This window comes from Castor canadensis, chromosome X, assembly GCF_047511655.1.
Source record: "Castor canadensis chromosome X, mCasCan1.hap1v2, whole genome shotgun sequence".
NCBI classification, from domain to species: domain Eukaryota; kingdom Metazoa; phylum Chordata; class Mammalia; order Rodentia; family Castoridae; genus Castor; species Castor canadensis.
The window spans coordinates 78,018,235-78,043,770 of record NC_133405.1 but is presented as its reverse complement, the minus strand read 5'-3'; the positions used below and the strand labels follow the sequence as shown (position 1 = coordinate 78,043,770).

General features: G+C 39.8%; 2 long non-coding RNA genes across 3 annotated transcripts in view; one reads left to right on the top strand and one right to left on the bottom strand.

The window, feature by feature from the left end:
• The window catches only part of LOC141419568 (uncharacterized), a 53,490-nt gene that overhangs the window by 14,750 nt on the left and 13,204 nt on the right, over positions 1-25,536 (top strand). The gene's annotated exons all lie outside the window — the stretch shown is intronic.
• Positions 9,088-10,379, bottom strand: LOC141419597 (uncharacterized). The gene is made up of 2 exons (XR_012444236.1): positions 9,686-10,379; positions 9,088-9,288 (listed from the first exon to the last, which is right to left on the bottom strand). It is a non-coding gene; the product is annotated as an uncharacterized lncRNA (long non-coding RNA).

Sequence of the window (25,536 nt, the reverse complement as noted above, 5' to 3'; positions counted from 1 at the left end):
CAATTCCATTAACAATACCTAGAAGCTAGCCACTGGTGGCTCATGCCTGTAATCCTAGCTACTTGGGAGGCTGAGATCAGGATGATCATGGTTTGAGGCCAGGCCAGGCATATACTTCATAAGACCCATTTCCAAAAGAACCAAAGAAAATGGACTAAAGGAGTGGCTAAAGCGGTAGAGCACCTGCCTTGTGAGCACGAAGCCCTGAGATCCTACCCCAGTTCCTCTAAAAAAATAAAACACAAAAACAAAAGCTACAACACAAAAAAATACATAGCAATTAATTTATTCAAGTATATAATTATTAATATACTAATTTATATCTTGTCCATTATAAAAATATTTCACCATTACATATAATAAAGTATTTGAATATATAATCATTATATAACTAGAATTTATATTTTATGATATATGAAATAGCCTATTTTTGATATGAGGCTACACGCACACACATATATATATGTTGATAGAACTCTAATAATTACTTTTGTGTATTTTCATGTATATAATACTATTCTAGACATAATAGCTTATGCCAGGTGCCAGTGGCTCACACCTGTAATCTTGCTACTCAGGAGGCAGAGATCAGGAGGATCGAAGCCAGTCCAGGGAAATAGTTTGCAAGATCCTATTTCAAAATTACCCAACACTAAAAAGGGCTGGCGGAGTGGCCCAAGTAGTAGAGTGCCTGCCTTGCAAGTGTGAGGCCCTGAGTTCAGACCCCAATACCGCAAAAAAAAAAAAACCCAAAAACACTTTTTTTCTCTGCGACTTAGGCCTGGTCATAATGCCATAGCATATTTAAGGATATCCCACCACAGATTTTATACCTCTCCTTGATTTCTCCAAGATGAGATTACCTGGATTTATTCCTGAAGTTAATTTGTTTCTGTGACCCTTGTAAGCAAGTGTCCCTACAGTGGAAGAAATACGGTTATGAAATATTATGTGAATTTGCACTTAATGTCACATGGAAGAAATTAAAACCTTTCTCACTATTGGTGGGAATGTAAAGTGGTACAGCTTCTATGGAAAATTGTATGTGGTAAGTAAAAATATTACTTTATACTCTCAACAATTCTCCTTATTGGTATGTGCCCTGAAGAATAGAACTCCAGTTCTTTTAAGACATATTTGCATGCCCATTTTCTTAGTAGCATCATTAACAATAAGTCAAATTTCAGAAGGCACCCAGTATGTAAAGGAATATTAAGCTAAAAAAAAAAAAGAAAGAAATTTTGACACATGCTACATGGTTGGCTCTTGAGGGCATTATTCTAAGTGAGTTAGTGGCAGTCACTAAAATGATTAATATTTCCCATTATTACCCCTTTTGTGAGAAACCTAGACCAATCATTCATGTAGACAGAAAGTAGAATGGTGGTTGCCAAGGTTTGGATGGAGTTGGAAATGTAATGTATTAATGCGTATAGTTTCAGTTTTACAAGACAGAGTGTTAGAGATTGGTTTCATTAAAAAATGTGAGTAGAAAATAATATGAAATGAAGGACAGGACATGGTGGATCACATCTATAATCCCAGCCACCCAAGGAGTGGAAGTAAGAGAATTGCAGTTTGAGGCCAGCCCAGGCAAAAAGTTAGGGTGAGATCCTATCCAGAAAACAAATTGAAAGCAAGAGGTCTGGGACTTGATTCAAATAGTAGAGCACTTACCTAGCAAGCGTGAGGCTCTGAGTGCAATCTTTAGTATTCTAAAAAAATTTTAAAAAATTTTTTAGAAGTAAAATAATAAAAGATGTAAGGATGAATCTAACAAATAAGTATAAATTTTCTATGGCAAAAATTAAGCAATTCTGAGGAAATAAAAATCTAAGTATGTAGAGAGCTATTCCATGTTTACTGATCAGATAACTGAATACAGTAAATACTAATTCCCAAATTAATACGCTGGCTTAATGCAATTCCTACTGAAATTCTTCTAAGATTGTTTATAGATATAGACATGCTCAGTCTAAAATATATATGGAGGACTAGGAGAGTGGCTCAGGTGGTAGAGCCCTTGCCTAGCAAGCTCAAGGCCCTGAGTTCCAATCCCAGTACTGCCAAAAAATAAAATATATGTGGACAGTGATATAATTTAAAGAATTTTGAATGAGGAACATATCATGAGTAGAATAAATAACCGATGTTTAAAACACCTGGTAACCATAATCAAGCTTATGTGGTTTTGCCAAGGGAAAGACATGGACCAATGAAACAAACACAATAGAAAAACCAGAGATAGATCTACACAAATACACATGGCTGATTTTTTTGACAAGACTATAAATTCAATAAAGGTAAATAATTTCAAATAAATGATTATGTGTCTGTTGAGTATCCATAGTTCAAACTACATATTAACATAATCCACATATTTTACACAAATTAACTAAAAATGGATAATAAGATTAAATGTAAAACACAACCGTATAAAGTTTTTGGACCTAAACATCAGATAAAAATCTGTTGGACCTAGGTATATCCATAAGTATAATAACATGAAAGCACAATCCACTAATAAAAGTAAATTGGTAAGTTGATTAAAAGTCAAAGTTTTACACTTTCAATTTGCATATCTCATGAATAGAATAAGGAGACAAACTGCATTCTGAGGGAATATATTTTTAAGCCCTGTGTTTTGTCCTGGTCCTGTAACTGAAATATATAAATCTCAAAGCTACACTAAAAAATGCGAACTTTCCCATTATAAAATGAGCAAAGGCTATGAAGGAGCTTTTTATTAAAGGTTTACATGAATGTCAATAAGTATGAAAAGATGTTTAACATCATTAACAATTAGATAAATGAAAATCAGTACCAGGATGAGATACTACTATGTACCTGTTACAAGAGGTAAGGTAAATAATATTGATGGTTATAAATGCTAATGATGGAGAGGAAAAAAATTGACCTTATACCCATTGCTAATGGGTATATAAAATTTATCTACTGTTGCCAATTACTTGTCAGTTTCTTCTAAAACTAAACACATAGAGCTGGAGGTATGGCTCACACATACACACAAACAGCATTTGTTGTCTTGGAGTATTATAGAAATGAAAACGTCCATATACACAAAAACCTGTAATTGAAAGGTTTAGGTTGAAACAGCAAGAAAACAACCCATACGTTTTTCAGGATGAGAATTTTAAAAACTTTCATGTTACATCCATACCATGGAATATTAGTGTATGGTGAAAAGAAATCAACCATTACTATGCATGAAGATGTGGATATTACAACAAAATTATCCTGGAAAAAACAAAAATCAATCTGAAGTTGTGACATGATTTGTTTTGTATGTCTTTCTCTAATAAAATTGCAGAGCTTAGAAAACAGCTATTACAGATTGTAGAGGATTGCCATGCATGTGATTATAAAGGACTATCTTTGTAATGATGGAATAGTTCTGCATTTTGGTTGCTGTGGTAGTTACACAATTCTATGCATGTGATAAAATGGATTCCAGATAAATACAGTTCACCAATGTTAATGTTTTGGTTTGAATATTGTATATATTTATGGAAGATGTCACCTTTGAGGAAATTGGGGTGATGTGTGTACTGCCTTTGTAACATAACTAGCATATTGTGTAAAAATTAAATTATCAAGTAAAAAGAAAACAGTTTATAAATGGAGTAGGATAACAGTTTACAAGCAACAGGAAGAAAAATGATAAACTAACTGAACAGCATCTAAAAGAAGAATGGTATAATGTTCCGGTTACAGGACAGGGAAAATCACCAGTGATAATTCCTAAATTCCATAATTTGGATATAGCTAAGAACAGAGCTTCATCATAACATGAAACAAAAACTGAATGAAAAAACTTAACCCATCAATATATTTGAAGACATCAATCATAGTCTCTCTTATTCATTAGAACAAGTGAAATGCTGAAGGGCATTTTTCAAGCTGAAAGATAAGGACACTAGTTTTGTAACATAAAATTATAATGGTATAAAATTTACTGGTACGTTCATACAGAATGAGAGACAGGGATCTAGTTTCAGTCTTCTACATGTGAACATCCAATTTTCCCAACACCATTTGTTGAAAAGCTGTATTTCTCCAATGTATGTGTTTGGATCCTTTGTCAAAAATCAGATGTCTGAGCTGGGCACTGGTGGCTCATGCCTGTAACCCTAGCTACTCAGGAGACAGAGATCAGAAGGATTGTGGTTTGCCAGCCTGGGCAAATAGTTCATGAGACCCTATGTCACAAAAAGGGCTGGTGGAGTGGCTCAAGATGAAGGCCCTGAGTTAAAGCTCCAGTACCACAAAATAAGTAAATAAACAAATAAATAAATAAGGACGTCAAAAATTCAGTATTTGGGTGATTCCATCTCACTCCAATCAGATTGGCAATCATCAAGAAAAAAACACACCAGGCGCCACTGGTTTACAACTGTAATCCTAGCATTATTCACAATAGCCAAACTTTGGAATCATCCTAGGTTCCCAAAAGCTGGTGAATGGATAAATAAAATGCATAGCAGAGTATTAATCATAAAGAAGAATGAAATTATTTCATTTACAGGAAAATGGATGAAATTAAAGATCATCATGTTGAGTGAAATAAGCCAAGCTCAGAAAGCCAAATATCCCATTTTCACTCATGTTGAATCTAGACCTAAAGTGATGATGATAATAATAGTAATAGTAATAATAATGGAATATGAGCATAAAATGGGAGAGGAGGAAAGGATTAAAGTATGTTACACACACATATGAAGACAGCATAATGAAACCCACCTGTACTATTAATATATTCTAATAAAAACAGTAAATTAAAAAAATTTTAAAGTTTGATATTTGGAAGAAATGGAGTAAAAGTGTAGAAGGGTTTGTATCAAAGGTAAGTTGTTAACATCTTATAATAGCCTCTTACAACCGTAAGGTGCTTTTACTATGCCTAATGATAACCACAAAACAAAAGCCTATAGTAGATAATTAAAGAATCAGAAGGAATTGAAGACTATCCCTAAGGGAAATTATTTAATAACAGAGATAGTAAATTGGGAAAAAGGGAATAAAGGACTTAGTAATAGAGAACTTGCCTAGCATGTGCAAGGCCCTGGATTTAATCCCCAGCACTGGTGGGGGTGGAGGGCAGAATCCAAGGATCTACTAAGCAACCAGAAAACACTTTACAAAATTCCATTAGTTAAGTCATTACCAATCAGTAATTACTTTAAATGGAAAAAAGATTAAATTCTCCAATAAAATGTAGAGCCCTGAATGGATAAAAAGCTAGAAATAACTATATGCTGCCTACAAGAGATTCATTTCCCCTGAAAAGAGAATTAAATGCAGGTGTAAAATGAGACAAAGATATTTATGTTGTAATCATAAGCTCATCAATTTGACTTGACAAATAAGCAGTGTGACTATGTACCCAACATAGCAGTGCCTAAGTCTATACAGCAAATATTAATGTATATGAAGGGAGGGATGCACTGCAATTCAGTAATAGTGGGGCATTTCAGCATCCTACTTTGAGCTATGACTAGACAATCCAGACAAAATTAAGGAATCAGTTTTGGACTACACACTAGTGACCTAATGTGTAGAGAATTCCATCCAGCAACAGCACAACTTACATTCTGTACATGGAACATTTTTCAGGGTAGGTCATATATTTTTGACTACAGTGATATGAAATTGAAATCAATAACAGCATGAAATTTAGAATATGTATATTTAAGAGGTTGAAATACAAAATTAACAGAGATTAAATAACATCATAGATCAAATAAGAAACTACATAACATTCTATCTTATAGCTGTAGGATAGACAGTCGAAAATAGCACATGGAACACACACCACATTGTGATAAACTTCCCCGATGAATTTTGTGAATTGGTGCATTTAACAGTTGTTAAGTTTAAGATGCAATCTGTGTTGTAAAGGCACAAAAAGTCAATCAGTAGCATTTTTAAACAATTTTGTTACATAAGTTCACGTATAAAGTCTCTCGAGATGTGGTCTCCCTGTGTTGCTCAGGCCGGCGTCAAACCCCTCGTTTCAGGTGATCCAGCCTCTGTCTCCTCATTATCTGGGACTGCAAACACCAGCATCCAAGCCTGGTGTAGTATAGAAATTAATGTACAAATTTTGAATTTAAAATAGTGCCTAATTATGGAAAATTGTGCTGGGTTATATGTAATATATACATATGGACAATTTATAATTATAACTAAAATGTTGCATGTATATATTTTATTTTTTAGCTTTTATATTTTTTATCTAGAACTGTGTTTATAAATTAATAAGCAATTTAGGGCTCACATTGTGCTTCCTAGACCTGGTGTTTTCTCACTACTTAAAGTTCAAAGTCGCCCTCCCTTTTGGTTTGGATTTGTAACAACCTGAAATAGCGTTCTTTTCCCCCAGGTTTGTTTTTCAGGCTGCTATCTTCATGAAGCTGCTCTTCCTGTTTTTGGTTGAAAAAATAAAATGAGGAGGAAGAAGGGACCTGGTTTCTCCAGGCAGTAGTCTCTGTCTAGGACTACCTCCTCTTCTTCCCCATCCTACCCCACCTCCCCAGCAGTGGAAAACTCTCACTTTAAGTAAAATCTTTAGAATAGCTTGTATAGCTAGGCAGCTGAAAATATTTTTCTTTTCTCTTTGGATGCTTAAAGCTCTCATTGCTGGGTTCTAGATGGCCATAGTTGTGAGTGGTGGTTCCCATCAGCCCCATTCTCAGGCAGCCATCTCCCTCTCTGTCATGTTCTAATAGGTCTCATCCTGGTTTGAATAGACCCACTAGAATATGGATGGCAGGATCATTTGGCAAGGCCCCAAAACCTCATGAGGACTCAGCAGAGTTCAAGGGCATTAGACACGTTTTCTATGTCTTTTAAAATGTATAAAGAGGCTCAGGCCTCTTCAGAAGTCCTGAGCACTAGTGTGCACGTGTATGTGTTTAAATCAAGGCAAGATTAACCTGTTCACTCCCCATTTCCTTTAACATTAAGCATCCTGCCTCTGGTCTCCCAGGTATGATCTTGCATTTCCCACTGCTGGGAAAGAAGTACAACAGAAGAAAGGTAAGGGATACCCCAAGAGTTTATACACAGAACACCTATGGCTAGGTACCACCCCCAGGGTCCTGACATGGAGCCCTTATAATGACTTGTGTGTTTGGCTGGCCACACATGCCAGCTTCAAAAGAGTGATCTCTTTACTCAACAGGGCGAGACATCAGTAGTGCACTTTGCCCCACCACTTGTCAGTGCTGCCCTGTCCTCTGAGCAGGTATACACGCCAAGCCTGTCCCCTACCAGTTGCAAGGAATCACACCTCACTCTCTTCAGAAGAGTCTTTTATAACTTGACCTAGTAGATGTAAAATGGCTGCCCCCACAGGTCTAACCTCTGGTCCTAGGCAAGTAAGTCAGCTCAGACTAGCACTTGTAGAGCACTCAGCTTTCAAGTTGTGAACTGAAGGTGTGAAGCCACTGCAGCAGTGGCAGTGAGGGAACAAACCAGGGCTGGCAGCTGTCCCCTTGCACTATTGGAAAGCCCACAGTGCCTAGCGGAGGGCCTCCCAGTGTGAGGCCACCCACCCTGCTTCCTGCACCAGTTGTTCCAAACTAGAGCTCTCGCTACTCTTTAGTTATGATGATTGGAACCAATCAGGAGATAATTGTCCTACTCACAGATGGCAGGAAGAGACACCTTGCCACATCACCTGGGGCCAAAAGAGGAAGCTCCCAGGTCAGTCAGGAGGAAAAGGGAGAGGGGAAAATGTGGACAACAGATTTCATTGCTGTCTCCCAGGGAAGCACTTGCTTCATTTTGTCTCTTTGATGACAGCCATTTTCACTCTCACTGGACTGACCTGATAACTCTTGGGAGTTTTGATTTGCATTAAATGTTAGCCATTTGTATGACATTTTTTGAGAAAGGTTTATTTAGGTCCATTACCTTTTTTCAATTGGGTTATTTGATTTGGATTTTTGTTCTCAAGTTTTTGGAGTTCATCTTGTGTTCTGGATATTAACTCCTTGTCACATGTAAACTTTAAAAGTAATTTTTCCCATTCTGTAGGTTGTCTCTTCACTTGGATGACGGTTTCCTTTCCTTTGCAGAAGTTTTTTAGTCTGATGTTATCCCATTTGTCTATTTTTATAGTGTTTCCTGTGCTTTGCTCTCTTATCCAAATAGTCCTTGCCATTCCAATGTCCGGAAGCATTGCCCCTGTTTTTCTTTAGTAGTTTCATAGTTTCAGATCTTGCATTAAAATCCTTAATTCATTTAGCGATGACTTCCAGAAGCAGTAAAAGGGAGTCGAGTTTCATTCTTCTGCATGTGGCTATCCAATTCCCCCAGCACCATTTATTGAAAAGACTCTTTTTTTTCTCTGAGGTGCATTCTTAGTGTTTCCGTTAAAGAACAGTTGGCTATAGATTTGTTTTTATTTCTAATCTCTTGACTTTCTTTCATTGGCCTGTGTGCCTGTTTTCATGCCAATACCATATTACTGCAGCTTTGTAGTATACTTTGAAGTCAGATAGTCAAGGCCTACTGCCTTCCTTTTTCTCTCAGCAGTAGGCTGCTGAATGCAGGCAGAGAAATCTGACCAGGAGCCTGGTCTCCCTCACTCAAAGTGAAGCAGGCTAGAATGAGGGAAAGTTCGGGAATCTTAGAAGGTATATGACTTAATATTGTGTTTCAGATGGAACATTCCTCTCTTTCTCGGGAGTCTTCTTTTCAATTGCGAATATGTGTGGGTTAGTCACCCTATCTCAGGGACAACTAAAACCACCTTCACCTGGCTCAGGGACCACCCTTGCCCCTCCCCACTCATCAACTATTGGTTAGAAATCACCAGGTTCTTCTCTTCTCATACCTTAGCATAAGGTTTAAAAGCACCTGGAAAAGAGAAAGACGCTCTCTCTGTTTCCAGCTTCCACGTGGTCCCACCATGCCACATTTTGTAATTTCCTTCCCTAACTTTCCCACCATTCCTCCTTTTGTAATTCTCTTCCTAACGTTTAATAAACTCCATGTACGCCTGTTAAGTTCAAACTAGTTAACGAAGCAAGGATAGATGAGAAAGAAAATGAACCGACCTCAACAGACCGGAGGGGCCTTTATTAAAAGCCAGAAAGGGGAGCAAAATACCCCTGGACTAATCCCAAAGTAAGTGGCACATGGTTGTGGTAAAGCACGGTCCTTAAGTAAGGAGGGAGGAGGAAAAAAGGTCACCGGGTACCTGGTTCCAGGAAGGGAGAACAGGTGCCTGGTTGGGCGAAATACGTCATTTTGCAAGACCTGCAACAGTTCAGAGGAGGAGAGGAATTTTGAGGTAGCCTTAAGACGGGGTTATTTGTTCAAGTCGTTTGTAACCTTCCATTAACACCCACCCGTCTCACCACGGATTCTTCCACGTGGGACACAAAAATGTGGAGATCTTTTGACCAGAGACTACACCGTTGCCCTTAACAAAAGGACAAATGGCAGAAGAGAGGACCTAGCTGCAGAGCCTTCCTTCCTCTGCAGAAATTCCCTGCCTTTCCGTCCCTCGCGGCTGGGGGAGGGGTTTCGTTTGCCAGGGACTGAATGCCTCGGCCCGCTTAACGGAAAGCATGGCGGTGGGGAGGAGGAATCCCCGCAGTTCTTTCCCTCCTAGTTCCATATCAAAAACATCCAGGTCGGGGAGAAAACGTACCCAGATGCAGAGGGTGGAGGGCGGAGATGCGATGATGGGGGTCCAAGGATAAGATTGAGCTCCCCGTGGCCTGAAAGGGCGACAGCGGACCAGGATGGCAACCCTGGCGCCTTCTGTGGCATAGCCTGCAGTCAGAACAGCATCCTTGCCTTTGCTTGTCCTTTCCTGTGGCAGGGTCCCTCTGCTCAGCCCATCCTCCGGCCTCCATCGCCGAGGTGCGGATTTACAGGCTGCGCCTCCACACAGGGCTGCGGGGCTCCTCGTAAGGTTTCTCTCGGTGCTTCCTGGGCTCCCGCTTCGACATCAGTACACTCTGCTCTGCGACTGGATCAAAACCTGTGCCTGGCTCCATAAGCTGCCAGCGCCACAGCCTTCGCGAAACTGTGTGAAGAAGGTTCTGCAGACCTAGGAAGTAGAGGAGAAGGGTGGCGAAGAGGGTGGAGGGTGTGCAGGCCAAGCTCTGAGCGCTCAGGAGATGCATGCTACCTCTTCTCGGCCTCAGCTCTCTGCATTCCGCTTGCACTCTTCCTTCTCTGCTCCTTGTCTCCTCCGTGCCATTCCTGCCTCTGGATCCTGCCTGAACTAAATTCCACCAAGAAAGCCTGGTTCTTGTGAGTGAATCTAAGCTGCCTCGCCCTCACCCCGCCCCATCCCCCAACACCTCCCATACCCAATCCTCCCAGGAAGCTGCTCACCCCTCCCCCCAACCCTCTGCCCTCCCAGGAAGCTGCCTCCAACTCTTAGCCTGTGATGTCTGATCCTTCACTTTCAGGGCTGATGTAGGGGAGGCAGGAAGCTGGGGGGCAGGGAGCCTGAGAGACTTCCATTGCCCTGCTGTCGATATTTGATCTAGATTTTATTTAATCTGTACATCACTTAGTAGTGTGGACAGGTTAGTATTTATTCTTCTAATGATAAACACCGGTGTCTCCATTTGTTGTGGGTGTCCTTTCCAGTTTCCTTCATCAGTGTCTTAGTTTTCCTAGATCTTTCGGTTCTGGCTAAATTTCTTCTTAGTTTACTTTTCATAGGTGCTGTAAACGAACTTTCTTCCTTTGTTTTTTTTTTTTTTTCTCCTGGTGCTGGGGACCTAACTCAGGGCCTTGCACGTGCCAGGCAAGCGCTCTTCCACTGAACCAAAAATCCCCAGCCCCTGCTTTCTTGATTTTCATCTCAAGTACTTAAATAGTGGCTTAAAGCCTTGCCACTGATGTATGTGGCAAAATTGATGAATCGGTTTTACTTCCAGGAGGTTTTTTTCTTGATAATTTTATTGTTTAGTTTGCTTTTGAGATAGGAACTTGGCATGTAGCCCAAGTTGGGCTGGACCTTGATATCCTTCTGCCTCCTCCTCCCAAATAGCTGGGATTATAATCTTTAATATACTGATGCATTCAGCTTGCTAGTATTCACTTAAGGATTTTTGCATCTGTGTTTATCAAGCATATTGGCTTGTCACTTTCTTTTCCTTGTGTCTTTGTCTGGATTGGGTAACAGGGTAACTCTGGCCTTAGAATGTGTTGGAACAATTCCTTCTATTCCTTTCTCTTCAATTATTTTGGAATAAGTTAAGAAAAATCAGGATTAAGCCTTTAAATGTTTGGTAGAACTCAGTAGTGAAGCCTTCTGGTCCTGGGCTTGTTCATTCACTGATTATTCATAATCCGTCTGTTCAGGTATCCTTTCTTCCTTCCTTCCAAGTTTCAGTAAGGATTTGTTTTAGTTTAATGGGATAAAGTGGACAAGTGGAGGAAAGAAAGAGAAGCATTTCCTGCTCCTCACCCAGGAAATGGGAGCAGACTCCCAGGTTTTCTATTTAATGATTCCATATTGGTAAGGTATATGGATCCATGAATTTGGCCGTTCTTTTAGATCACTAAATTGTTGGTGTATAGTTGTTCATAATAATTTCTAGTAATCTTTTGTTCCTATGGTGTTGATTGTAATGTCTCCCTTTCCATCTGATTTCATACGCTTGAACACTGTTTTTCTTAGTGTGGCTCTAGGTTTGTTGATCATGTATATTCAAAAACCTAGATCTTCATTTTGTCGGTCTTTGAATTTTTAAAGTTTCTTATATTTCTACTGCGATTGGTAGAATTTTTCTCCTTCGAAAACTTTATGGTTTGGTTTGTTCTTCTTTTCCCAGTTCCTTTAGATGTACCAATAGGCTGTTTCTTGGAGATCTTTCTGCTGTTTTGATATCAGGGTGGATTGTGATAAAATTGTTTTCCATTTGCCCTAAGGTGGAGTTTTGTACTGTGGTTACTATGAGTCTTACAAAAATCCTTTTGCTTACAATAAGCTATTTTGAAATCTCCTTTGACTGTTTACTTTCAAGTTGCCTGTCTTCAATCCCACTAATTCTTTTTCTGTTTCATCTATTCTGCTATTGATGCCTTTAATTACATTTTTAGATTTTTTCTTGGTCTATTAGTCAGCTTTGAATTTATTTATTTTGGGTGGTCCTAGAGGTTGCGTTCGGGACCTTGACCTTGCTGGGCAGGCGCTAAGTTGCATATCAGCAAACAGAATCTTGCTCCACACTATGCCACCTGAGCTGGTAGTAATGTTGGTGACAGCAGTCACTTGGTCACCAAAGCTGACACTAAGTGAGGTTACACCCAAGTCTTGTAGCTGCAAGGACCTGCAGGATTTGAGGGGTGTACCTAGCTCCACATTGAAAAGTCTCAGTATTGAAGGCTTGCTCCCCAGCTGGTGGACCCAATTACTGAGAGGGGCATGAAGTCATGAGGGCATTGACTTCGGCAATGGATTAACCCACTGATGAGTTCATGCTGAATGGGCTATTAGCAGGTGGGGCCGGGTTGAAGAGAGTACATCGCTGGGGTTTCTCTGAAGGTTGTATCCTGTCCTGGCCCCTTCTTGTCTGTCTCTTTCTCTGCTTCCTGGCTGCCATGAGATGTGGAGGCTCCACTGTCACAGGCCCACTGGCACGATTCTGCCTCACCTCAGACCCAAAGCAGTGGATCCACCTGACATTGGACTGAAACCTCTGAAACCGAACCAGAATAAGTCTTTCCTCCTTTAAGTTGTTTCTCTCCGGTATTTGTTACAACAGAAAAGTGACTCACATGATTAAATGACACATAATATAGCATGCCTTAGCATTTAAAATATTTGTATGGCTTACAATGTTTACATAAAAAAGCAAGTGTTTTGTAAATACTTAAATATAATTTTTACATTATATCATTTATTGCAATATAGATTGTGTAATACAACTACATGAAAGAAGTATTTGTATCATGCATACCATACAGTATATATGATAAATATGAGCTGTAATACTTAATCATATAAATTACATGTGATATTATTTTTCAAAGTACAAGAACCACTTCAAAACCACAACCAGAAAAACTATGAAATCATTAAAACGTTTAATTGTGTGTGTGTGTGTGTGTGTGTGTGTGTGCATGCATGCGTGTGTTTCCACAATACAAACTAGAAATTTTGTTGGTGTCATTACAAACTTGAATTTTTAGTGTTAGGAGGAAGGAGACACGTTGGTTTAAAAAATACTTCTGCACTGAATTCAAGTTGTTGATTCATTATTGTCATAAGGTATATTAACATATAAATGTATTTGCTGAAAATTGCTTGAAAGAAGTACCAATCCAGGAAGAGAGAAAACCTACAAGGCCCAGAATGGAGTGTCGACAACCCTCTTCTCCCTAAGGAAGGAATCATCCTGGGAAAATGGATTAGATTGCTACAATTTTTTCCTGGACAGAAGACAAGGAAATTAACAAAGACCATTGTATTTTTTTTTTTTTGAAATGTTACCAAGGATTTATTTTAATATAACAGGGTAAACTATACAAAGGTGGGAGAGTGAGAGAAAAAGAGAGAGAAATATTTGCTGTTCCTCATGCAGGAAATGGTATCAAAGACTCCACACTATTGGATCTTGTCAAAGAAATCAAGCCAGTTTGAAAAGGATCCCATAGTCCAAGTATGGGACAGTTTGAAAACCAATACGAATAAGGGCGAAGGGCTTGGGTAGCTCAGTGGAAGAGTACTTGCCTACTCCCTGGGTTCGACCCCACTACTGCAAAAAGGAATAATGATAACTGAAAAAGTAATGATACTAACAAGGCCCTAATTGTGCTTTTCCCTGTAGTAATTTATGTATTGAATCCCTAATCCTCAACACCTCAGAATATAATAGAATTTGGAGACAGGATTTTGAAAAGACAAAATAAGGGAAGGGACATGTTAGTTAAAAAAAAAAAAAAAACTTAATTGTTTTGAAAGACTGTTAGTATTAATGTGAACATTAAAGATGATTGTGGTTAAAGCTCAGAAAACAAGGATTGTAGAGTATCTTATTTAATTTATGGGATATATATATATAATTGTAAACATAGTGCTGGTAGAAATACAAATTAATTCATATTATTTTTACTTTACTCATTTATTTTTGTGGTTTGGGGGATGGAATCGAAGGCCCCATGCATGCTAGGCAAGCACAGTACCACTGAGCTACGTCCCCAGATCAGAAAAACGAATGGTAAGGTCCTTCTGATGAGGTCTCAGACAGAAATGAGTGCCATATTACTGGAACTGACAAAACGGCATTCATGGTTAGATGAGGACAAAGAACTTGGGGAAATTGTTTTCTACAGTTTTGTGAAAAGTAGAATTTATAGGGCTAGCGGAGTGACTCAAGTGGTAGAGTGCCTGCCTAGCAAACCATGAGGCCTCACTTCTGTCTCATTGCTCTGGGTAGGAATTCCAAAACTATAATGAATAAGAGTGGAGAAAGTGGACATCCTTGTCTTATTCCTGACTTTAGTGGAAATCTTTTATACTTAGTATAATGTTAGCTCGGTTTGTAATATACAGCCTTTATTAAGTTGAGGAATATTCTTTCTAGTCCTAGTTTCTTCAGTGCTTTAATCATGAAAGGGTGTTGAATTTTGTCAAAGGCTTTTTCTGCATCTATTGAGAGGATCATGTCATTTTTGTTCTTCCTTCTGTTTATATGCTGTATAACTTCTATAGATTTGCATATGTTGAACCATCCTTGCATCCCTAGAATGAAACCAACTTGGTCATGGTGTATGATCTTTTTGATGTGTTGTTGAATTTGTCTGGTCAGTATTTTGTTGAGAAATTTTGCGTCTATATCATTAAAAATATTGGTCTGTAATTCTCTCTCTCTTTTTTTTTGAATCTTTGTTGGGTTTTGGAATGAGTGTTATACTGGCTTCATAGAAAGAGTTTGGTAGTGTTTCTTCCCTTTCTCTTTCCTGGAAAAATTTGAGGAGGATTGGTATAGTTCTTCTGTAAAGGACTGGTGGAATTCAGCCAAAAATCCATCAGGTCCTGGGCTGTTCTTTTTTGGGAGACTCTGTATTACTGCTTCAATGTCATTGCTTGTTATAGATCTGTTTAGGTGGTTAATATCTCATTGGTTCAATTTTGGTTGGCTAAATGCATCTAGAAGTTTATCCATTTCTTCTAGATTCTCCAGTATACTCGAATATAAGTTTTCAAAGGATTCCCTATGATCCTCTGGATTTCACTAGTATTTGTAGTTATGTCCCATTTTTCATCTCTAATTTTATTTATTGGTCTTTTCCCTTCTCCATCTAGTCAGATTGGCTAAGGGTTTATCAATCTTATTAATCTTTTCAAAGAACCAACTTTTTGTTTTGTTCATCATTTTGTTTGGTCCCAATCTCATTGATAGCAGCCTTGATCTTTATTATTTCTCTCCATCTGCTAGTTTTTGGTTTGGTTTGTTCTTGTTTTTCCCGAAGCTTAAGGTGCATCGTTACGTTGTTTATTTCTCTTAGCATGGCCTTTGCTGTGTCCCACAGTTTCTGGTTGGTTGTGTTTTTCTTTGCATTGTAGGAACTTTTTGAATTCTTCCCTTATTTCTTCAATGACCCACTTGGTCATTGAGCAGTATGTTGTTCAGCCTCCATGTGTTTGAATATTTTCTGCTGTCCAGTTTTGTCCCTCTGTGATCTGATATGATACAGGGGGTTGTTTCAGTTTTCTTAAGTTTATTAAGACTTGGTTTGTGTCCTAAAATATGGTCTATTTTGGAGAAAGTTCCATGAGCTGCTGAGAACAATGTGTATTGAATATGTATTTCTTCTGAATGTGTATTTCTTTGTTGTTGGAAGAAACACTCTGTAGATGTCTGTTAGGTCCATTTGGCCTAAGGTGTCTATTAATTCTGCTGTTTTTCACCCCAGTTACAATGGCTGTCTTCAAGAACAAAAACAACCCCAAAGGTTTGCGAGGATGCGGTGATATAGGAACACTTATACACTGTTAGTGGGAATGTAAATGAGTACAACCGTCACGGAAAGCAGTATGGAGATGCCTTTAAAAACTAAAAATACCACTGTCACATGATCCAGTGATAACACTTTTGGGCATATACCTGAAGGAATGTAAGTCAGGATATAATAGACACACTTGTGCACTGATGGTTATTGCAGTACTGTTCACAATAGCCAAGCTATGGAAACAACCTGCATGCCCTATAATTGATGAGTGGATTAAGAAACTGTGGTAAATATATACAATGAAGTTTTATTCAACCATAAGAAAGAATGAAACTACATGGTTTGAAGGTAAATAGATGGAATTGGAGAACATCATGTTAAGTGAAGTTAGCCAAGTTCAGAAAGACAAAGGTCACTTGTTTTCTCTCACATGTGGAAGATAGATCCAAAAGATAAATGTGTGCACAAAAACAAATTCAATGATATAAACGTCTACAGGTAGACTATATTGGCAATGCTGAACCACACTATGGAACCCGGTGGGGAGGTAAAGGAAAAGAAAATGATAGGGTCAACAACAGGGAAATACCTACCACGTGTGCAGGTAGAGGATATATTGATATGTATTGAAAGCTGCCGAATAATGGGGCGTTGGAGGGAATGGGTAAGAGAGACTAACAGAGGGCGTCGAACTGACCAAAGTGGAGCATATTTACAGCTGGGATACGTTGAGAAATCCCTTTGAACATTATCTTTGAAATCAAAAGACAAGACTATAAAATAGGTACAATGAGTTGTGGGATGGTGAATGGAGGAGATGAAGGTGAAGGAATATGATTGATGGGCTTCATTTGCTTAAAGGAAATAGAACAATGAAACCCATTCTAATTGATTTAAGCAGGACAGGGAAGGGGTGGTAGAGGGACATAGAGGGGACTATCTAACCAATGTACAATGTAAGGCTATTCAGAATTGTCACAATAAATCCCCTCCTGAACAATGAAAATATGCTAATAAAAATGGGGAAAAAAATAAAACATTTGTATGGCATACAATGTTTATATGAAAAATCATAGGTATTTTAAATATGTAAATGTAAGTTTCACATTATATCCCATTTATTGCAATATAGATTGTGTAATATAACTACATGAAAGAAGTACTTGTATCATGCATACTATACACTATATGAGATGTAATACTTAGTCATGTAAGTTACATGTAATATTATTTTCCTAACTACAAAAATCACTAAAACACACACACACACACACACACACACACACACACACACACACCCAGACCAATGTACGATCGCTCATTAAACTGTGGGCAGTGTTTGCATGAGTGTGTGTGTGTATGTGTGTGTCTGTGTGTGTTTACACAATATAAACTAGAAATTTTGTTAGTATTATAAACTTGGATTTTTCAGGTTAGGAAAAAGGAGATACAGATGTATCATCAGTATAGTTTTGAAAATACTCAGGTACTAAAAAACAAAACAAAACAAAAAGCCACCACAACAAAAAGCCCTCAGGTACTGCATTGAAATTGTAGATTCAGTATTATGTCATAAGGCATATTATTTGAAATAAGTTCCAATCCAATAGGAGTGAGTACCCACAAGGCCCAGAATGGGGCCTCCACCTCCTTCCTCTCCCTGAAGAAGTCCTCCTGGAAAAATGGCTGATTTCAGATTAGAGTCTTGAATTTTTTCATGTACAGAAGACAAGGAAATTAAAGACCACTGAATTCTGTCAAACAGATTCAGCAGCCAGTTTGAAAAGGACTCCACAGGCAAGTATGGGACAATTTGAAAACCAATAAAAATAAGAGTTGGAGAGTTAGGTAGCTCAGGGGTGTAGTGCTCACCTAGTCCCTGGGTTTGATCCTAGTACTGCAAAAAGAAATTCTTTTTTGTTTTTGTTTGTTTTCCTGGAGGAACTAGGGTTTCAACTGAGGGCCTCATGCTTGCTAGGCAGGCACTCTGCCACTTGAGCCACCCCGCCAGCCCTTTTTCCTGTGTGGTGGGTGTTTTTGAGGTAGGGTCTCTCTACCTGTTTGCCCAGGCTGGCTTGGAATTGAGATCCTCCTGATCTCCACCTCCTGAGTAGCTAGGATTGATTATAGGCAAGAAATTCTGATCATTGAAAAAGTAGTAATGTTGTTATGGCCCTTACTGTGCTTTTCCCTGTAATGGTTCATGTATCGAACCCCTAACCCTCAACGCCTCACGATAGTATAGTGTTTCGAGACAGGATTTTGAAAAAATAACAATTAAAATAGGGGCATCTTAGTAAAAGCCTTCATTGCCTTCAAGGACTTCAGTAAAAATGTGGACATTAAAGATGATTGTAGTGAAAGCTCAGAAAATAACAATTATAGACAATCCTATTGAATTTATAGGCCACGTATATATATCATCGTGAACATAGTGCTGGTAGAGATAGTAGTTTCTTCACGTTATTTTATTTATTGTATTGCTTGTTTATTTTTGTGATTCTGGGGATAGAATCAAGTACCCCACTCACTTCCTCAGCACACTTCCACTGAGCTACATCCCCAGGAAAAATATATGAATGTTAAGTGTCCTTCTGGTACCAGATGGGTGGTCTTAAGAAGACCCTGGTCTAGAAGATCTCAGCCTCTTGTATCTCCTGAAGAGAGAACTGGATGGAGACACAGATTGCAAACCCATAGCTGGGTTTTACTGAAAGACAAAGGAGAGAATAGGCACCACAAAAGAAAAAACAGTGGTAGGCCCTGGCCACGTGGAAAAGAAACACAGATCTTTATATGAACCGCAATTTATAAGCTGTAAGTTCAAATGTCAGGGACAAATCTGGGCAGCCTTAGCAGGAAGAGCTCAGGTGATTGACAGGTTTGATTGAAAAGGCCTTTACTTATATATATGAGATTTACCAGTATTCACAAGGTGTTACTAAATTTAAAAATTTTTTTTGTTATAGCTATACTAGGAGTACAGTGTGATATTTACAGAAGTTCTTACAATATCTCCTAGTGAAACTGACCCCTCCATCATTCTCCTTTATTCCCCTTCCCCCATTCCTGGAATACTTTCAACAGGTATCATTTTTCTGTTTGCATACACGTGTACACAGTACTTGCACCATATTCACCCTCCTATGCCTTTTTCCCATCTCCTTTCCCCTCCCACCGGAACCAACCCCCAGGCAGGACCTGTTCTGCCCTCCTGTTCTCCGTGTTTGTAAACAACAAAATGACATTTTTGTTTGTTTAAGATAGCTATACAGGGAGCTTTCTTGTGACATTTCCAAGTATATATGTATTATAACTCAAATAGGTTCATCCCCTCTATCTTTCTCCTTTCTATCTTAGTCCCTTTCTTATGGTGATTTCACAGGTTTAAAAATTCAATATTCATTCTTATATAGGAAGTACATCAACCTTATTCACCTTCTTAACCTCCTTCTCTTGCCATCCTTCATAAGGTCTTAAGTAGAGAGCTTTACCTGAAAGGTGAAATTGAGGACAGATTGCCTTTTACTGGGCTGGGCATGTGTCATTTTCCAGTCTGAACTGGCCAAGAGGCTTCTTGTCTTTTGGGGGCACTTATGTCTGCAAAGGAATTTACAACTGAAAAGGAATTTATAACTGAGGGGATGTCCAATGGTGGTACTGGGTGGGGAGAAGGAATTCAGCATGGGGTGACCTTTTGCTGAAGAGGATGAAGTTCCCAAGGCAGGTTACTTTCCCTGTCAGTAGCCTGCCTCACTTCTGGTGAGGTTTTAGACAGAAATGAGTATCATGCTATTGGAATGAGCAAGAATGGGAATCTTGGTTAGATGGGAGTGAAGAGCTTGGCAAAATTGTTTTCTAGTTTTGTGAAAAGCAGAATTTGTAACTAATGGAATTGGATATTTGGCTGAGGTTTCTTTCTTTCTTTCTTTCTTTTATTCATTTATTCACATGTGCATACATTGTTTGGGTCATTTCTTCCCCCATCCCCTGCCATCTCCCTGCCCCCCCCCCACCTCCCCCTGCCTCGCTTCCAGGCAGAATCTGTTCTGCCCTTGTCTCTAATTTTGTTGAAGAGAAAACATAAGCAATAATAAGGAAAACAAAGCGTTTTTGCTAGTTGAGGTAAGGATAGCTATACAGAAAGATTCTTAGCATTGCTTCCATGTACAAATGTGTTACAACCCATGTTGATTCATCTCTACCTGACCTTTTCACTAGTTCCTGATCCCCTTCTCATATTGACCTCTGTCACTTTCAGGTTTCTGTATTAGTTCCTCTGTAGTGGGGACATCAAATACTTTCATGTTTTGGGTTTCTTAGCTATCCCCTTACCTCCCCTACCCCCCACCCCCCGTGTGTGCTCTCCCCTTATCGTGTGACCCAAGTCCAACCACATTGCTGTATTTGTCCTAGATCTAAAGTCCGCATATGAGGGAGAACATATCATTTTTGGTCTTCTGAGCCTGGCGAACCTGGCTCAGAATGATGTTCTCCAGTTCCATGCATTTACTTGAGAATGATAAGATTTCATTCTTTTTCATGGCTGAGTAAATTTCCATTGTGTATAAATACCACATTTTCTTGATCCATTTGTCAGTAGTGGGGCATCTTGGCTGTTTCCATAACTTGGCTATTGTGAATAGTGCTGCAATAAACATGGGTGTGCAGAAGCTTTTGGAGTAACCTGTGTCACATTCCTTTGGGTATATCCCCAGGAGTGGGATTGCTGCATCATATGGCAGGTCTATGTTTAGATTTTTAAGAAGCCTTCAATTTTTTTCCCAGAGTGGTTGCACCAGCTTGCATTCCCACCAGCAGTGGACTAGGGTTCCTTTTTCCCCACAACCTCGCCAACACCTGTTGTTGGTGGTGTTTTTGATGATGGCTATTCTAACAGTGGTGAAGTGGAATCTTTGTGTGGTTTTGATTTGCATTTCCTTTATGGCCAGAGATGGTGAGCATTTTTTCATGTGTTTTTTGGCCATTTGAATTTCTTCTTTTGAAAAAGTTCTGTTTAGTTCAGTTGCCCATTTCTTTGATTGGGCAAGTCATTGATTTTGGGAGAATTGAGTTTTTAAGTTCTCTGTATATTCTGGTTATCAGTCCTTTGTCTGATGTACAGCTGGCAAACATTTCCTCCCAATCTGGGGTTGGGCTCTTCAGTTTAGAGACCATTTCTTTTGTTGCGCAGAAGCTTTTTAGTTTTATGGAGTCCCATTTGTCCATACTTTGTCTTAGTTGCTGAGCTGCTGCGGTTCTATTGAGGAAGTCCTTGCCTGTACCTATTACTTCCAGAGTGTTTCCTGCTCTTTCCTGTACCAATTTCAGAGTTTCGGGTCTGATATTAAGGTCCTTGATCCATTTTGAGTTGATACTAGTACGGGGTGATAAGCATGGATCTAGTTTCAGTTTTTTGCAGACAGATAACCACTTTTCCCAACAACATTTGTTGAAGAGGATGTCTTTTCCCCATCGTATATTTTTATTGGCTGAGGTTTCTAAACAAAGTTTTGAATCATGAGCTAATTTCTCCTTGTTGCTTATAGTAAAATATGAGAGGAGGGAGCTATGTTGAAGAAGTGTGTGTTCAACCAAGCAATGAGTGGTCAAGCTTTGGAAAATTCTCACCCTATCCATAGTGCACAGGAAAGTGGAGTTTTTGAACGCAAGGCCCAAACTCCTGAGATTCCGTATGCCAGGTCAAGCCACCCACCGCTAAATGCCAAATGAAGAGACATGGTGAAGGCAGAGAAAGGAGGTTTATTACATGGCTCGGTGACATGCCATGAGAAGAGACAGAGTAAGCACTCAGCTCATCTTCACCCACCTGCAGGTACAGACATATACAGAGTTATAGGTTTAAGTAGACAAAAGAACTGGGAGCAGGGGACAAAAGGTGTGCATAAACAGTCCCAGTCACAGGTGAGTTCTGGTTGTCCATTATCTCGGTCCAAGGATTCTGAGAGGGGTTCTGGAGAAGATGATATCACTGTCATCACTTGAGGGGAGCAGTCTGGTTCTCATGAAATGATGGTTGCTCTTGCTCCAGGGTGCAGCCTCATTCATTATAGGTAATTGTCCTCCTTTGGAGGGGTGGTCAGTTCTGCAAGTCTCCACCGTTCATATGGGAAGTTTCAGTCTCTTGTCATAAAGATGTTATCAGTTCTGTCCTTTCTGGAATCCAAGGTGAATGCAAAGTGACTGAAGAGAATGGCTTAGAACAAAGACAGATACAAAATGGAGGCCGGGATGCCAAGCTTCTCCTGTTTTTAGTTAACTCGTGTGCCCAAGTAAGGAGTCAGTGCTTTTCAGCAAAGCAGTTTGAACACGTCTTACACACAGCCTTACAAATAGTGCTGTGGATAGCATAAAGGACGGGACTAGAAAATCATTTGCTAAAGAGGTGACACATGTCACGCATGGAGGTCACAAACACCTTAGCAGAAGCCAGGAATAGAGAGGAAGTGATCCAGGAATATCTGTGGAGGTCCCTCCTCTCTGTAGCTAGGGGCAGTAGCAGCGCGGGTGCCAACCTGGCCTTGTCACCCTGGGCTACCCAGGAGCTACATTGCTGACCAGCAGGATGCCCACAGTACGCCTCTGCAGCCTGAGTCAGGCAAGAAAGAGGAAGGCAAGGAAAAGAAACACTGAACGTGAATACAGGCAGAGACATCTGATCAGGAGCCTGGTCTCTCTCTTTCCTCTCTCATCCTGCCTGCATTACCATGCAGTTTGAAAGGACAAATGGCAAGTGAGACAGCCTAGCTGCAGAGCTTTCCTTCCTCTGCAGTAATTCCCTTCATCTCCATCCCTCATGGCCGGGGTGGGGCAGGATGGAGGTGTGGGGGTGGGAGGGCTTCATTCACCAAGGACGGGGTGCCTCAGACCCCCAAACTGAGGCACGTTCATAGGGAGAAGAATCACCTCAGTTCTTTCCTTCTTAATTTCAAGATATCAAAAACATATCCAGCTGCGGAGAGACCGCACCTGGGTGCAGAAGGTGGAGGGCGGGAATGCAATGATGGGGTCTGAGGATGAGAAGGACCTCCCCGTGGCCTGAAAAGACAAAAGCAGACGTAGCTTCAGCCAGAACAGCTTTTGTTTCTTTTCCTTCCTTCTTCCATCCATCCTTCCTTCCTTCCTTCCTTCCTTCCTTCCTTCCTTCCTTCCTCCCTCCCTCTCTTTTGCACTCTCTTTCTTTCTTTCTCAATGTTTTTTCTTCCCTCCTGACACAAGGTTCCCTATGTAGCCCAGGCTGGCCTGTAACTCGCCATCCTCCTTCCTCCTTCTCTGAATTGCAGAATTACAGGCTGTGCCTTCACTCAGGGATGCAGGATTCCTTTTAATGTTTTGCTTCCCTTCTTCCTTGGCTCCCATTCCAACATCAATAAACTGTGTTCTGTTGCTGTAAACTGGTGCCAGGCTGAATGGGTGGCCAGCACTACAGCCCTCAGGTAACAATTCTTAGTCTGGGTCTGGCAGGCCCAGGCTGATTAGGCGAAAGGAGGTGACAAAAGGGGAGGGGAGGAGGTGGAGGTTCTGTGGGCGAGCAGAGAAGGCACAAGGACCTCCTAGCCCTAGTCACCACTTGCCCTCTGCTCTCTGTCTTGCTCTCTGCAGTTCCAGCTTCTAGATCCTGACTCAGCTCAATTAGACCAGAACAGCCTGGTCTTCTCCAGTCAGTGGCTCAGGTGAGTGAAATTTAGGAGCTGCCAACTGCGCCCCACCCCCATGCCCCCATCACCACCTTGTTGACTGTAGCTACAAGGCTACATTGTGCATTACAAACTTCATTCCCTTTTTTCACTATAAAATATCCTAGATAGAAATGGAAACAACTTCAAATCTTGAAAAAGACTCAGAGGTTCTGAATGGCCATTTAAGGGAATATCCAGAATGGCACCAGGACATATTTGTAATTTCATTTTCTTTTTTTTTCTTTTTGTTCCAGACACTATCTAGCTACCTAGTCCATGCTCCACCCTGATACTCTTAATCTTCCTTCTTAAGCTGCCATTGCACCTGGCTTCGTCCAGTTTTTTTTTTGTTTTGTTTTTAAACGTGCAGTTTTATAAATGGAAGTTTTCTTTTGATGTGGAGGAATTTTCTATATATTTTATTTATTCCCTTATTTAGTTAGTTAGTGTTGGCAATACTGGGGATTGAACTCAGGGCCTTGCACTTGTTAGACAGGAGCATATCTAACACTTAAGCCACACCACCAGTCCAAAATAATATTCACAATTTTTTTCTTTTTAAAAAACTTATTATTATTTTTATTGTGCTGGAGGTACACGCTTTTTTTGTTTGTTGGGTTTGTTTGATTTGGTTTGGCAATAGTCCAGTTTGAACGCAGGGTTTCATGCTTGCCAGGCAAGCACTCAAAAGCTTGAGCCATGACTCCTGCCTCTTATGTATGTTTATTACTAATCGTTTACCAGACATATGAGTATCAAATAGTTACTCCTTCCTTCCTTTTCCGTTCTGTAACCTTTAATGCACAGAACTTGCAAATATTTTTTACTCCAGTTTATATATTTTCAGTTGGGTTACCTGTGTCTTGACACTGTGTCCAAGCAATCAGTAACAAGTCCAATGTCACAAAGCTTCCCTCAGTATTTTCTTGGTATTCTTCAACTGTTCCATTTTGGAAACCTAGGTTCCCTACTGCCCCTCTTACGCCCTTACACTATTGGAAAGCCCAAAGGTACCTAGTGGAGGCCCTCCCAGTGTGAGGCCATGGACCTTGCTTACTGCACCAATTGTTCTAAACAGGAGCTTTTACTGCTCTTTAGTTTATGGTGATTGGAACCAATCAGGAGACAACTGTCTTACTCACAGTTTGGCAGGAAGAGACACCTTGCCACATCACCTGGGCCAAACGAGGAAGCTCCCAGGTGGGTCAGAAGGAAAGGAAGAAGAGTGAGGTGACTTTCATTGGGGTTTGATTTGTATTACCTTGGGCCACTTGCATGACTTTTGGAGAAATGACTGTTTAGGTCTGTTGCCCGTTTTTCAATTCAGTTATTTAACTTTGCTTTTTGTTTGTTTGTTTGTTTGTTCTCTTGAGTTTTTGGAGTTTATTACAGATCTTTCTCCTCTTTTGATGTAGGGGTTGGTTGTGATAAACTTTTTGTTTTCTCAGTTTTCCTATGGTAGATTTGCTTTGTGATTACCATGAGTCTCATTAAAACAAAACAAAACAAACCCTTTTAAAATCTCCCCTGACTGTTTATTTTCAAATAGCTTATCTTCAATCTCACTAATTCTTTGTTCTGTATGGTGTATTCTGCTATTGATGCCTTCAATCACATTGATAGAGTTTTCTTAGTATATTTTTCAACTTTGTTATTTTATTTTATTTTGTTTTGTTTGTTTATTTATTGACTGACTGATTTTGCTGGTACAGGTGATGTCCACTTAGGAAGCTTCCGTTTTATTTCTTTGTATATTGTGACTGTGCTGCAGTAAACAAGAGGGTACAGATGTCTCTTTCACATACTGATTTCTTTCCTTAGATTATGTACCCAGTCCTGAGATGGAATGCTGGACCATGTGCTCATTCTATAATTTGTT